Below are 14,183 nucleotides of genomic sequence, written 5' to 3'. Positions count from 1 at the left end.
CAGATGTCTTTGACAGATAGCTAAAAGAAGAGTAACATTGTGATTCCATTGTTTCCTTTCGCATTTTAAAGGAACAAATATTGACAAAATATCTTAAAAAAGAAACTTTGTTGCTATTGTCCTTAAAAGAAAGAACAACCAGAAGTTTTCCCCCTAGAGGGAGACTGTGAAACTGTAACTAATTCCAGGGAGCTTGCAGCTGCCACAGATTACAACCGTGGGAAAGGACTTGTGACCTTGCAGGACAATGTTTTCAGAAGCTCTTTTGTGTGCTCTCTGTAAAACAAATGCCCTATTGGATCAATTAAATCAGAAGACGGATTTGATGACTAATGCGGTCAGAACTTTTGAACAGGCAGTGGGAAACTATATGGAGCCCACCCAGGAACTAAAACAGGAGTGTGCCATGACAGAACAGATGAGAGAAGAGGCTGTTGCTGAATCTTGGGCGCCAGAAAGGGAGGGATTTTCGGCCCTGCAGGAATATGAGCCTTTGGATCTGACAAATGAACTTGGAAAAAACCAGATTTGGAAAGATAAAGTTTGGATTGGTTTGGAAATGGGGGGTTGGACTGACCCCCCCATGCAGGGATGTTTGGACTTTCCGAGTCTGGCAATGGGCCGTCAGATGTTTGGAGCTGTGGGGGCTCTCAATTTTGGAGGGAATCTGAAACATGTCTTTAAATACCACATGGAGTTTAGTCTGGACTATGGAAAAGGGGCTGATTTGTTGAAAAGGGTCAAAAACATTACCAAGCTGGAGTTCCCACGAGTGAAAGGAAAATATGAGGAAGGGACATGGAAGAGACTTGAGGGCCTCGGATATAAGGTCACCAGGTTAATGCGCTAGATCAATGGGATAAAAAGGACTGACAAAACCCGGGACCAGGAGGAAGGGAAGCTGGATGAAGATTGGATTGTTCTTATTTCTTTTTTTATCATTAGGATTGTTTTATAAAATTGATGAATGTTAGAAAAATGTTGAAATGAAATTACTTGGCTCTTGTAAAAATGTTTAAAGAATTAGGTAAGAATGTTATGGTTATGAGAAGTTGGTAAAAATAAGATTTAAGTTTTAAGCTTTAAGGTTTTCTATAAGATAAGATGAAAATAGATTAAGGTAATGTAATGACAGAATACTATGAATTATGGGAAGGATTTGCTCCGATAATTATTAATTAGGATACAAGAAAAGGGAGGAGGAGGTCAAAGAAAGAAGGTAATGAAAGTGGAGAATTTGAGAATGATGGTTTTATTTTTTATTTTTATTTTTCTGTTTTGTCTTTTTTGTAATTTTAAAAAATTTTCAATAAATATCATTTAAAAATAAAAAATAAAAGCTCATAAGTATTTGTTTGAGCTATTGTTGTCATCACAGCAAGTGTAAAGTCAGACGTAGGTTTTCTCATTTAATAGTAGTATAAGGTCTCTCTGCTGAAAACATGTACCAGATGCTGGCTTTTCTCCATGTTCTAGGCCTGAGCCAGCGTCTGTACCTGTCCGAGATCCAATTTTACAAATATATATAGCGGCTGGCTTTTCTCAGCTTGCCTAGAATGCATTTATACAGTGTGGTGTCAGAAAATGCTTCAGCAGTACTATCTACCTGGTAACCTGTCGCCATCGGTGTGTCTGCTGGGTTTGCATCAACCAAATTCAGCCTGGTTAATACATCGGCAATTTTCTGTGTCTGGTGTACCAGAAAATTACCTGCTTGCTCCTTCTCCACCTGCAGAGAAAGATAGTTGGATACCTCACCAAGATCCTTCATGTCAAAGTGCTCCTTCAGCTGAGCTAGGGTGCTTGGGTACAAAGCCTCATTCTTCCAAAACATCAGAAGATCATCAACAAAACATAAACAATACAGTTTGTTTTGCCCCTCCTCCTTGACAAACACACATGGATCAGCTTTGCCTTGGTGAAAACCAAGAGAAAGCAATGTCTCAGTGAGTTTCGTGTTCCAACACCTGGCACTCTGCTTGACACCATATAGGGATTTCCGTAGTTTACAGACCATTCCCTTCTGTACCTGCATTCCATCAGGTGGAAGCATATACAGCTCCTCCCCCAAAACCCCATACAAAAACGCTGTGTTCACATTGTGATGAGAAACGTGCAGTTTCTCCTCTGCAGCAATCTTGAGCATTAACCTAATGCTCTCATACTTGACGGGGGGTAAGTAGGTCTCGTGGTAATCCTGTCCTGGTACCTGTGAAAAACCTCTGGCGACCAATCTGGCTTTTTGCCTGACAACCTTGCCAGTCTGATCTGTCTTGGCCTTGAAGACCCATTTGCTGCCAACCAGCCTCATTCCTGGGACTACCGGTACCAGCTCCCAGGTTTGGTTCCTATTCAAGGAATCAACTTCGGCTTTCATGGCATTAAGCCATGGCTCAGCATCTTTAGAGGTTAACTCCTGGACCTCTTTGAAGCTTGAAGGTTCCCACACCTCTGAGCTACCAAGAACAGCAGTTGCTGTCTTAGCAAACTCATCAGCAAATCTCTTTGGAGGTTTGCCTTTTGTGGCCCTTTCAGATCTGCCTACTAGGCGCAAGTCTTCTGCACTCATCTCCTCTTCCTTAGGAGAAAAGTGGCCAATGGTGAACAGTGGTTCTTCCAGTTCAGTGTCAGATGCATCAGATGGTCTGAATGAGGACTTTGCGCTCTTGTAGTCTGCTGTGTCATCACTGTCACTGACATCAGCAGCAGTGCCGCCCACTGAGCTGGAATCCAAACTCTGATCATCATCCTCAGCTTCTTCTTCAACCTCATCATCTTCATCCTCCTCTCCTGAGTAACTCTGGAAAATCCCCACATCCCCCCCATTTAGGATTGTACTCAACACTCTTTGTGAACCTAATGGGCTTAGAGTCAGTCATGAATACCCTGTATGCACCTTTTTCGTACCCCATGAACAAACCATGTGCCCCACGCTTCCCAAGCTTGCTGCTCTGTGGGGTGTGAACCCACATGTCAAAACCAAAGATTCTCATGTGCTTGACGTAAGGTTTCTTACCAAACACCTTCTCATAGGGAGTACAACCAATAGGTGATGACTGTCTCCTGTTGTACGAATAAACAAAAGTATTCAAAGACTCCACCCAATATTTCTCAGGGAAATTGGCATCATGCAACAAGGTTTTTAGGCCTTGCAGCAAAGTCTGGCTTGCCCGCTCGCAAAGTCCATTCTCCCATGGAGATCTGGGACTTGAGAGGTCGTGCTGGATTTCCTTCTCAGTCAGGAAAGCTTCAAACTGCTGAGAAGTGAATTCACCGCCTCGATCAGAAAACAAACAGCCAATGCGTTTATTGTGAGCATTTTCCAACCAAGCACAGAACGCCTTGAACCTAGAAAACACTTCTGACTTCTGCTGGAGTATAAACACATGAATGTACCTGGAAAAAGAATCAATTAAAACCATGAAGTACCTTGCTCCACCCAAAGAGGGTGCAACCAGGTCTGCGTGGACTAGCTGCGAGGACACTTTGCCTTTCGGAGCAACCTTCATGTCAGCTTCGTTCCAGAGCTGACAGAGGCTGGGAATGAGAACAGACAAAGAGAGATAAGGACACTGGAATGTGAGCTGGAATGTGAGAGGGAGGAGTGGCAGCCTAGCGGCATGGCTTCAGAGAACAGAGAGCAGGCAGCAGATAGCAATGGTAATCTGATTCCTGAGCATAGTGACCAAGGAAGGGGGAGCCAGAGCAGGGATACACAAAATGCCAGTCTTAGCTCAGAAACAGATGGAGAGAGGCCGGGAATAGCTAGCCCAAAAACTCGAAGGCGCGAAAAGGTCAGTGAGAGGAGGGGAAAAGAGCGGAAGCGAAAGGGTTTTTTCCCCTGTTGGAAGAACTGGAATCCAAACTCTGATCATCATCATCATCATCCTCAGCTTCCTCAGCTTCCTCAACATCATCTGCTTTTTTCACATCACCTTCATCCTCCTCTGGGTAACTCTGGAAAATTCCCACATTTTCCCCCCCACTTAGGATTGTACTCAACACTCTTTGTGAACTTAATGGACTTAGAGTCAGTCATCCATACCCTGTATGCTCCTTTTTCGTACCCCATGAACAAACCATGTGCCCCACGCTTCCCAAGCTTGTTGCTCTGTGGGGTGTGTACCCACATGTCAGAACCAAAGATTCTCATGTGCTTGATGTTGCGTTTCTTACCAAACATCTTCTCATAGGGGGTACAACCAATAGGTGATGACAGTCTGCGATTAAAAGTGTAAACAAAAGTCGACAGAGCCTCCCCCCAATACTTCTCAGGGAGACTGGCATCATGCAACAATGTTTTCATTCCTTGCAGCAACGTTTGATTTGCTCGCTCCACAAGTCCATTCATCCATGGCGATCTAGGCGTTGACAAGTCATGCTGGATTCCCTTCTCAGTCAGGAAAGCTTCAAACTGCTGAGAAGTGAATTCCCCGCCTCAATCAGTAAAGAGACAGCCGATACGTTTACTGTGAACATTCTCCAACCAAGCACAGAATGCCTTGAACTTAGGAAACGCTTGCGATTTCTGCTCGAGCATAAACATATGAATGTACCTGGAAAAAGAATCAATTAGAACCATGAAGTACCTTGCTCCTCCCAAAGAGGGCGCAAGTGGACCAACCAGGTCTGCGTGGACTAGCTGATAGGGTTTGGAAGCCTGCCTGCTAGACTCCTTGCCTTTTGGAGCAACCTCCACCTTGTTCTCTGCACAAGATACACATTTCATGTGAAACTTACAGGGTTTGATGTTCAAACCCTCAACCAATCCTGGCATCTTGGCCAGCGCCTGCCAAGACAAGTGACAAAATCTGTGATGTGCATCATGAATGCATCCTGCATGAAGAACTTTGTTAGTTTGTGCAACACAACAAGAATCAACATTAGACACAACAGCACCATTGTCATCATAAGTTATACAGAACAATCCATCTATAAACTTTGCATGCAAAATGTCCTCTTTGCCTTTCCTGATGACACAGACGCTCCTCTTGAAGGAAATCTCAAAACCACGCCCAGTAAGCTGTGGGACACTGAGCAAGTTGTCTGCAGCACCTGGAACATAAAGTACATCTCTGATGGTAGTGTGCAGACTTGCCAGTTTCACAGTCCCTTCTCCTGCAATTCGTAACGTCTTTCCGTCAGCCAGGTGGATCTCACCATCTTGAGGTTTGAAGGAGATAAAGAGATGCCTATCTTTTGCCAGATGGCGGGTGCATCCCGAATCAATAATAAATCTGGCCTTGGCCTTTTCTGGCAAGCAAAACCTTGTTTTCCACCGGCGTGGGCTTTTGCTGCTTGCCCCCCTGCTCCTGGCCATCAAACTTGCCTTTAGCCTTTGGTGAAGCTGTGCCAGCAAACAAAGCCTTGTTTTCCACTGGCATGGGCTCTTCACCCCCCTTGTGCTTCGGGCCATCTGCAGGCATCTTGCTCTGTTTACCTCTGCCCTTCCAGCCTCTGCAAAGGTGATGACCTTGGTTCTCATGAGAAACAGAGCTCTCAGCTGCCGACTCCTTGGCTCCCCCTGGAGGCTGGAATGCTGCCTGGGATGACATCACAGTCAGCTCCCCCTACAGCTTGCAATCGGTGCCCTCAGCATCCCTGCATTCACTCGCATTCTGGGAAACAGCCAGGACCTCTGATGCAGTCAAACTCTGGGCTGGGATGACTGGCAGATGGGCTATCTTCAAAGCATTCCACATCTTACGTGCAGTGGTGTTGCCAGCAAGCGTTTTAATGTCCTCCAGAGAGACGGACAAGACTATTACATCTATGGCCTTCGAATTCTGGGCCCTCCATCTATCTGTCAGAGGAACTGGAGGGGCTTCAGACACAGTATGCCACACTCCAAACTGATGCAGCAAACTTTCACACCATTTTGCCCAGGTCTCATAATTGTGCCGATTTAACTTTGGGCACTCACCAGCTTCAGAAGCTTGGAAAAACTCCATTTCAGCTATTCACTGGAGCCGTGAGCCTTTTTCACTTCAGAGACTCTTTATCTTGGCACCCATAAATCACGAAGCTTGCTTGGTGCAGCTTCCAGACCAATTAGGCCAGCCGGACATCAAAGAGACTTTGCCACGGCTACGAAAAGCCTCACTTTCGCTTTTCCTCCACATACCTCTCAGCAGTCCGTCGCAGTCTTACTCTCCTGTAAGTGCCGTGAATCTGGGCCCGAAACCTGTTGTTGGGATACTGCCAGGGAGACAAAGTCCATCATGGCCCCCAAGCTGTGTCCGGACGTCCATCGATCTCCCGTAGACACGCAGTATCAGCAATTAGCGACATGAGCTCCAGAAATAGCCTGCCACATTCTAGAGCCGATGCACGCTCTATCAGCAGATAATGCACAGCGAAAGATGCACGCAGGAGAGCATATTTACAAGTTTATTCAGCGTTGGTCAGAACAAAGAAAAAAAATGACTGCCAGCTTCAGTGTCTCTGGCACACAGAGAGAAACGAAAGCAATAGAAAACATGAACTTCCTGTGAACAGGAAATGCGCAGACTATGTGACTCACAAAGCCTGCTCCCTCTTAAGGTGGAACGGAAATATCCTAACAATCTCAAAGTCTTGCTCAGTCAGCTGTGGGATGCTGAGCAACTTTTCTGCAGAATCTGGAACAAAAAGTACTTTGCTGATGGTTGTGTGCAGACTTGCCAGTTTCACAGTCCCGACTCCTGCAATTCTCAACATCTTTCCATCAGCCTGTTGGCTCTCTCCATCCTGAGGCGTGAAGAAAATAAACAAATGCCGATTTCTGCACAGTTGCCTTGTGGCTCCAGAATCCACAACAAACCGGCCTTTGGCCTCTGGAGAAGCAGTACCAGCAAACAAAGCCTTGTTTTCAACTGGCCTGGGCTGCTTGCCCCCCTGCTTCTGGCCATCTGCAGGCTTTTGTCTCCGTTTACCTTTTGCCTTTGGATTTCTGCGAAGGTGACCTTGATTTCCACAGGAAACAGAGCCCTCAGCTCCCCCTGGTGGTTGCAATGCTGCCTGGTATGACATCACAATCAGCTGTGCCTGCAGTTTGCAACCGGCGCCTTTGGCATCCCTGCAATCACACTCAATCTGGGAAACAGCCGGGACCTACCTTTCCTGTGCTGAAAATGCTGCCAGATGGGCAACTTTCAAAGCATTCCACAAAGCTGCTGCTTTGGTATAATTGTTTTTGGTCTGATTTGTTTTTCTATTTTGTAAATGGAGGTTGGTTTGAGGCTTGGGATTGCTACCGTAGTGGGGCGAGGGAGGTATGGCAGTGGGGGCAGATGTCATAGGCGAAGGGGATCGAGATACGGATATGCTCGTACCCTTTCCAATCTGCGTCCCATCCCGAGGTACGAAGGTAGGGTGAGCAAGGATTACTCACCTCCGTCACTGGTGTTGTGAAATGCCAGGTCTATAGGCAACAAAACCGCCACCCTACGAGATTTCTTCACCTCGCAGGGGGTCGACCTGGCTTGTGTGATGGAGACCTGGGTGTGCGAAGGGGAAACTGTTACCTTACGAGAGATGGCACCCCGGGTTTCTCCGTCCTCCACCAGTCGCGGACTGTGGGCCGGGGGGGAGGGGTGGCATTATTAATCTGGGAAGATTGTTCTTTCAGGGCTCTACCATCGCCATCGATCCCCGGCATTGAATGTGTTGGCCTAGTGTGGGGCTCTGAGGTGAGCTTGGCTGTCTGGTTGGTGTACCGGCCACCTAGCGCACCAGCAGCCACCCTGTCAGGCCTGCTGGAGGCGGTGGCCGGCTGGGACTTGGAGTTGCCTAACCTATTGGTATTGGGGGACTTCAACATCCATGCTGATGCCACTCCCTCCTCACAGGCTCTGGACCTGGTGTCTTCCATGGCGACACTAGGGCTCTCCCAGTTTGTTTCAGGCCCCACACATCAAGCAGGCCACACGCTGGATTTGATCTTTGGCATCGGTATAGATGTGATCATGTCTCCTTCGATGAAGGTGCCATGGTCTGATCACTACGCTCTGAAAGCCAGGATTGATTTTCCACCCCCACCCTGCTTAGGTGGCGAGCCGATTTGGGCTCGCCCGCAGAGGCTGATGGACCCTGATAGATTCCGTCAGGCCTTGCGGGACCTTGCTCCCCCTGGTGACTCACTGACTGAGCTTGTTGAGGGCTGGAATTGAGGAGATTTCACCCCTCCCATACACAAGAATCTCCTGATCATCTCCTGATGGTCTCTGCTGACTCTCCAGAGAGAAGGAGGCGTGTCCTGCCTATCTACTTATTCTGCCCAGCAACATATCTGTGTGTGTGAGAGAGAGTCAGTCAGTCAGTGTATCGGAGAGAGTGAGAGTGTTGGAGATCCTAGAGATAAGATTGCTGTTAGAGCAGCTGCAGACTCTCAGTGTAGCATTGATTTATGCTTAGAATATTCAGCTCTGTATATAGTTTTGTATCATAGTTGTAGTTATAGAATAAAAGGAAGATATTCTACAGAGCTGCTCTCCGAGTGGTTTATACTCTGCAAGACTCTGCAAAACTCTGCTGCGCAACGACTGTATTATTGAGACAGTGAATCCGGTGCTCTCAGCTCTGAGCTGTGAGTCCACAGCACTGTGACCGTTTCCTGTGAGAAGGAGGTCTCTGGCGGTGCTACCCAGCTCGCCTAGCCCAGTCGGGGTTGAGGTGCAAGAGTCCAGTTGGTGCACTGGCTCTAGGGCGATGCTGACATCGGTTATGGGCCCAGTCGTTGTTCCAGTCGTCTGACCTGGCGTTGTTCCAGTCATCCCAGGCGTCCCAGGCGTCCCAGTCGCCAGAGGTTTCTGTTGCTGATTGCCGGACGGTGGAACGGACGTTGCATGCTGGACTGATTTGCGGTGCCCAGAAGCAGAGCTGTTTTGGAGCAGAGTGTTCAAGCTGCCGCTGTTGCTCTTGCTGCTGCTTGATTTATGGAGGTATGTTGCTGACTGCCAAAGGAAGAAGATAGCATCCCTGTTTGCCTGTTAATTGCGCTCTGAGTGGGAGAGAGAGTGGCTGAAGGAGTCAAGGCTTTATCTGTGTTGCACGAGGGAAGTGTCTTGCTCTAAGTAATAGCAGACATGGCCTGTGCACATTGTGGCCAGATGGCTCTGTCCTTTCCTCTCCTCACGCCTGAAACCTATGCAGTTTGGCAAGTAAAGATGAAAGCGCTTTTACAGAGGGAAAAGCTATTTCACACGATAGAAGATGACCCTCCAGATAAGGATGATGATGATTGGGCTGAGTGGCATGCTGCAGATATGAAAGCCCGAGGGACAATTATTTTGAGTGTTTCAGACCACTTGCTGGTGAACTTAGAGGGTCAAGAGACTGCACAAGCTGTTTGGCATAAGTTGAGAGATATGCATCTTAGACAAAATGCTGGTTCCAGTGTGATTTTCTTTAAGAAGCTGTGCAGGCTGCAGTTGGAGAAAGGTGGTGATTTGCCTAGCCATCTATCTCAATTAAAGCGTCTCAGACAGGACCTTGTTCAGCGAGACCTGGCTATTTCAGAGGCTGTGTTTGCAATGCTGATGATCAATAGCCTAGATGAGTCTTATGATGGAGTGGCTGCCCAGATTTCCACAATGCCTTCTGACCGGCTAACAGAAGATTATGTTGGGTGTAGTGAAGGGTTAACCTTCTGTGTCTCGAGGCTGAGAGGAGGCGCTTACAAGGGAAGTAAGCCAGGACGTGACGAAAGCAGCTTGGAATGCTGTGAGCTGAGTGAAAAGTGAAAGCAGCTTTGTTACGCAGCTGCTGCTGAGAGAGAAGGATGCAAACGCAGAGCAAAATGCAGCTTCAATCAGATGGTGTCTAAGAACTGTAAATATGCTACTTTTGAGCAAATAAAGTGCTACTAGAAAAGAAGAAACGTGTGGGACCTATTTACTGACTGCCCTTTCTACACGGACGCTGTGCAAATTCTGCTAATTGCTTTACAACCTGCAGAGGCACGCAGGGGGAAGTGTGCTGGACGACAAGAGTAAAGCAATAAATCTATCCTAACATGGTTATGGGTCAACGTGAAGCATGTGAGGAAGGGCTTTGAAGTTTTATCTGCTGAACGTCAGTTTGATCGACTGCCGGAGACTTCAAAGAGGCAGATCGGAGGAGGCTGACGGAGGCTGGGAGCCAAGAGCCATGACGTCCGGAGTTTCCAGTTTGGCTGAGTGAGTACCTTTGGGAAAAGCCAACAGAAGGGAGGCAATGGCTCAGCCCTGTGAGCATGGCTTTGAGCTTAAGCTGCCATGTCAGAAACTGACTAGCCAAAATTGGCTGCAGTGGAGCTTTCAAGTGGAGCTTTTGCTGGTGGGGGAGCAGCTGTGGAATGTAATTCACCCCACACAGAATGCAGCTGGGAAAGCAGAGGCTAAGAGGGCTGCAGAGCAAAGTGAAGTGGAGAAGCGTGTGCTTGCTTTTTTGGCAGAAAGTGTGGATGCTCATCTGGTGCCTGTTGTCCTGGGTGCCAGAAAGCCAGAGGCCGCTTGGCTAGCACTCCAAGAAGCTTGTGGAGCTGGAGTGGGAAGCAAGGGCCGAGAAGTGGCTGCATCTGAAAGGGAGAGGCAAGATGGCGCCGGCCACATTCTTGATAGCCGATACAGAGCTGGGAGGTGCTGTGAGCCCCCACAGGGGGGCGAAGGGACTGTTGCTGTTCCTGTTGCTGTTGTTGCTAGCAATGCTGCTTGTGCTTTTGCTGAGCCTGGGAGCTGTGTGGATGCTGCAACGTGTCTGTGTGTGAAGCCTGAAGAGAGGCCAAGTGTTGAGAGCCCTTTACCCTTCAGAGGGGGTGCAGAAAAACGTCCTGGAGACCCCGTGAGCAGTGGGGGGGCAGTGAGCAGTGAAAGCTCAGAGACGCCTCTTTCTCCAAAAGCTGCCAAGAGTTGTTTACGTCGTGAGTCGGAGCCTGGGAAGCTGAAAAGTGCTAGAGGCTTCAAGGTCAGCCACCTGCAGCAAGTAGAGATAACAGCTTCAGAGTTGTGTGGGAACGCCGAGACAAGTCCAGTCTTCATGGCAACTGAGAGAGTTGCATCTACGGAAGCTGTGAAGGTCGTGGGCAAGTCTTCCTGCCGGGGGGAGTCTGTTGCCGTGACAACCAGAGAGGACATCTGCAGAAGCCCCAAGGAGGGGGGTAGTGAGGAGATTGTTGCCCTGGCGACCCAGGAATGTAAACAACAAGACTTTCTCACTGTAATCATAGACTCTGGTGCCTCAAATTCGTTAGTGCCATCTCCTGATCTTTTGAGGAATTGCAGGACAGTAAAAACTGAGAAGTTTGTTAAGTTTGCAGATGGAAGCAGAAAAAGGCTGACAGAAACAGGACTGTTCTTCTGTCCTTTCCTTAAGCATGAAGTCAAAGCTTATGCAGTGCCCGGTTTAACTAACTGTTTGTTAAGTGTGCATGATCTATTGATTGATAATTTTCAAATTTCTTTTGCAGGTGACAAATGTGAATTTTCCAAGGATGGGAAACACGTGTACACAGTGCAGTCTAAAGATAATTTGTTTGCTGTAAATGTGCCTTTTTCTACAGGAGAGGATGACACCGAAGATGCGAAGGGCCAATGTGTGAATGTAGCGCCCCACAATGGTTGTTTACATATTTGGCACAGACGCTTCGCTCATTTAAATTGGAAATTTCTCCAGAAAGCACCAGAGCTGACACAAGGGTGCAAATTTAATGTTTGTGACAAATTTCTAGATTGCAATGCATGTAAACAGGCGAAAGTTGTGACATGCTCATATCCAAAGTCAGAGAGGCAGACCACGCAACCCTTTGAATTAATTCATGCAGATTTGTGTGGACCCATGTCTGTTGAGTCACTGGGAGGTTCGAAGTATTCTTTGCTTTTGATTGATGATTTTTCGAGGTCTGCTTGGACCTTCTCTCTGAAAACGAAAGGGGAGGCGGCTAAAATGATCAGGGATTGGATCACCGCAGTTGAGGTAACCTTTTCCACCAAAGTTCGTGGTTTTCAAAGTGGCAGAGGTTCTGAATTCACTGGTTCTGCTTTACAGGATTTCTTTAGGGAGAAGGGGATTAGCCACAGACTGACCGCTCCTTACTCTCCGCAACAGAATGGGGTCGCAGAGAGAAAGAACAGGACGGTGCAGGAAGCGGTGTCTGCGATCCTGTGGGACGCAGGGCTACCCCAGAAGTTTTGGTCGGAGGCCTGGAGATATGTGGTCCATACGCAGAACAGAGTGTACAACTCTAGTGTAGGAAATACACCGTATTTCTTACTTCATGGAGAGAAGCCCAAGGTACACTACCTTCATGTGTTTGGTTGTGAGGCTTGGGTGCTTATTCCAAAGGCTCTACGCAAGAAAGGTGAGCCAAGATCTAAAAGGATGATCTTTGTAGGGTATGAGCCTGGCTCAAAGGCCTGGAGGTTTGCATACCCAAGTGGAGACCAGTCTAGGTTGGCTATCAGCAATAGCGCTGAGTTCTGTGAGCAAGCTGGTTGGAAACGTCTGCACGCCAATCCAGACGTGCTTCCACAGCAGTTCTATGACTCAGACGAGGAGGAAGAGGAACTTGGTGCTGGGGACCACGGTCCAGAGCAACAGAGTCCAAGGCAGGGACAGCTCAGGATCCCTCAGAGGGGGGAACCTAGAACACCTCCTCAGGCAAGTGTCAAGTTTGAGCCAAAGAGTGAGCCTTCTTCACCTGCTGGACCAGCTGTAAGGCCCAAGAGGCGCAGCAGGTCAGAGGGGGAAGACACTGAAGTTGAGGATGATTTAGCTGGACCCAGTGAAGCAACAGGGTCACCAGGATTCACACTGAGGAGATCAGCGAGGACAAGGAGGCCTCCTGATCGGTACGACGCTTCAGGCGTCTGGGTAGGTTCTGCAAGATGTGAACCTGAATCCTTCGAGGATATTCAGAGTTTACCTGAGGAAGAAGCAGGCAAGTGGCACAGGGCAATGGACAAAGAGATGAAGTCCATGAAAGATCTAGGTGTGTTCTCACTCACAGAGTTGCCACTGGGGAAGCAGGCTGTGAGTTCCAGATGGGTTTACCGCTTGAAACCCACTGACGCTGGAGAGCCGCAGTATAAAGCCAGGTTAGTTGCTCGAGGATTTACTCAGAGGAAGGGAATACACTTCACGGAGGTGTATTCGCCAACGTCACGAGCGGAGACTCTGAGAACGCTTTTAGCTTGTGCAGCACAGAGAGGCTGGAAGGTAAACCACTTTGATGTGGATGTTGCCTACCTTAACTCAGATCTTCAGGAGGAGCTGTACATGATTCCTCCTCCAGGGTTTGAGAACTCAAGGCAGGATGTTGTGTGGAGATTGCACAAATCCATCTATGGATTACGTCAATCTGCTAGAAACTGGAACATGTGCCTGAATGAAGCTTTGGAGAAGCTAGGTTTCAGGAAGAGTCTTGCTGACAGTTGCCTGTTCCTTAGAGGATCAGGAGACTCACAGGAGCTGGTGCTGATTTGGGTTGATGACGTGCTTTTCGTCTCAGAAACAGATGAACAGGCGGAGAAGCTTGCCAAAAAGCTAGGTAAACGATTCAAGCTTAAACAGCTTGGTGCTGTCAAAACCTATCTAGGTGTCAATGTTGAGCGTGCACAGGATGGAAGTTTTTTGCTCAGCCAGAGAGGTAAAATTGAGCAATTGCTTCAGAAGTTCAGGATGAGTGATTGTGCAGGAGTGAGAAGTCCTATGGAGACTAGTTTTGTGAAGGACAGCCAGCAAGCAGAACGCGCTGCGTTCGAAAATACTGAAGTGTTTCAGTCAGCCCTAGGGAGTTTGTTGTACTTGTCCCAATGGAGTAGACCTGATATAGCGTTTGCTGTCAATCTGCTTAGCAGGGAAGCATCAAACCCTAGTGTGCAAGCCTGGAATGGCATCAAGAGAGTTCTGAGGTATTTGCAGGAGACCAAAGACTTTTGTCTTAGGTTGCCAGCTCAAGGAGAAGTCAAACTGACTTGCTTTGTGGACTCGGATTGGGCTAATCTTGAGGATCGCAAGTCTGTGTCTGGCCTAGTGGTGAAGTTTGGGAACTCAGTAGTTGGATGGAGGTCCAAGAAGCAAAGTCTTATAGCGCTCTCATCCACTGAAGCTGAGTTTAGTGCTCTTTCAGAGATGTGCAGAGAAGTAGAGTTCTATGCTTGTTTGGTGCAGGAACTCTGCGAAGTGGATTGTCTGCCGATACGTGTTTTCAAGGACAATCAACCATA

The 14,183-nt window shown here is 47.9% G+C and overlaps 2 long non-coding RNA genes across 2 annotated transcripts in view; both read right to left on the bottom strand.

The window, feature by feature from the left end:
* Nucleotides 1-2,903, bottom strand: part of LOC308467833 — a 220,708-nt gene extending 217,805 nt beyond the window's left edge. The window contains exon 1 of the long non-coding RNA XR_013981328.1: nucleotides 2,816-2,903. This is a non-coding gene — a long non-coding RNA (uncharacterized lncRNA). The remainder of the gene's footprint in view (nucleotides 1-2,815) is intronic.
* LOC308467840 overlaps nucleotides 1-14,183 on the bottom strand; it is a 788,853-nt gene that overhangs the window by 385,099 nt on the left and 389,571 nt on the right. The window lies entirely within an intron of this gene.

Source organism: Podarcis pityusensis, assembly GCF_964106645.2.
Source record: "Podarcis pityusensis genome assembly, chromosome: W".
NCBI classification, from domain to species: Eukaryota; Metazoa; Chordata; class Lepidosauria; order Squamata; family Lacertidae; genus Podarcis; species Podarcis pityusensis.
This window is presented reverse-complemented; position numbering and strand designations above follow the sequence as displayed.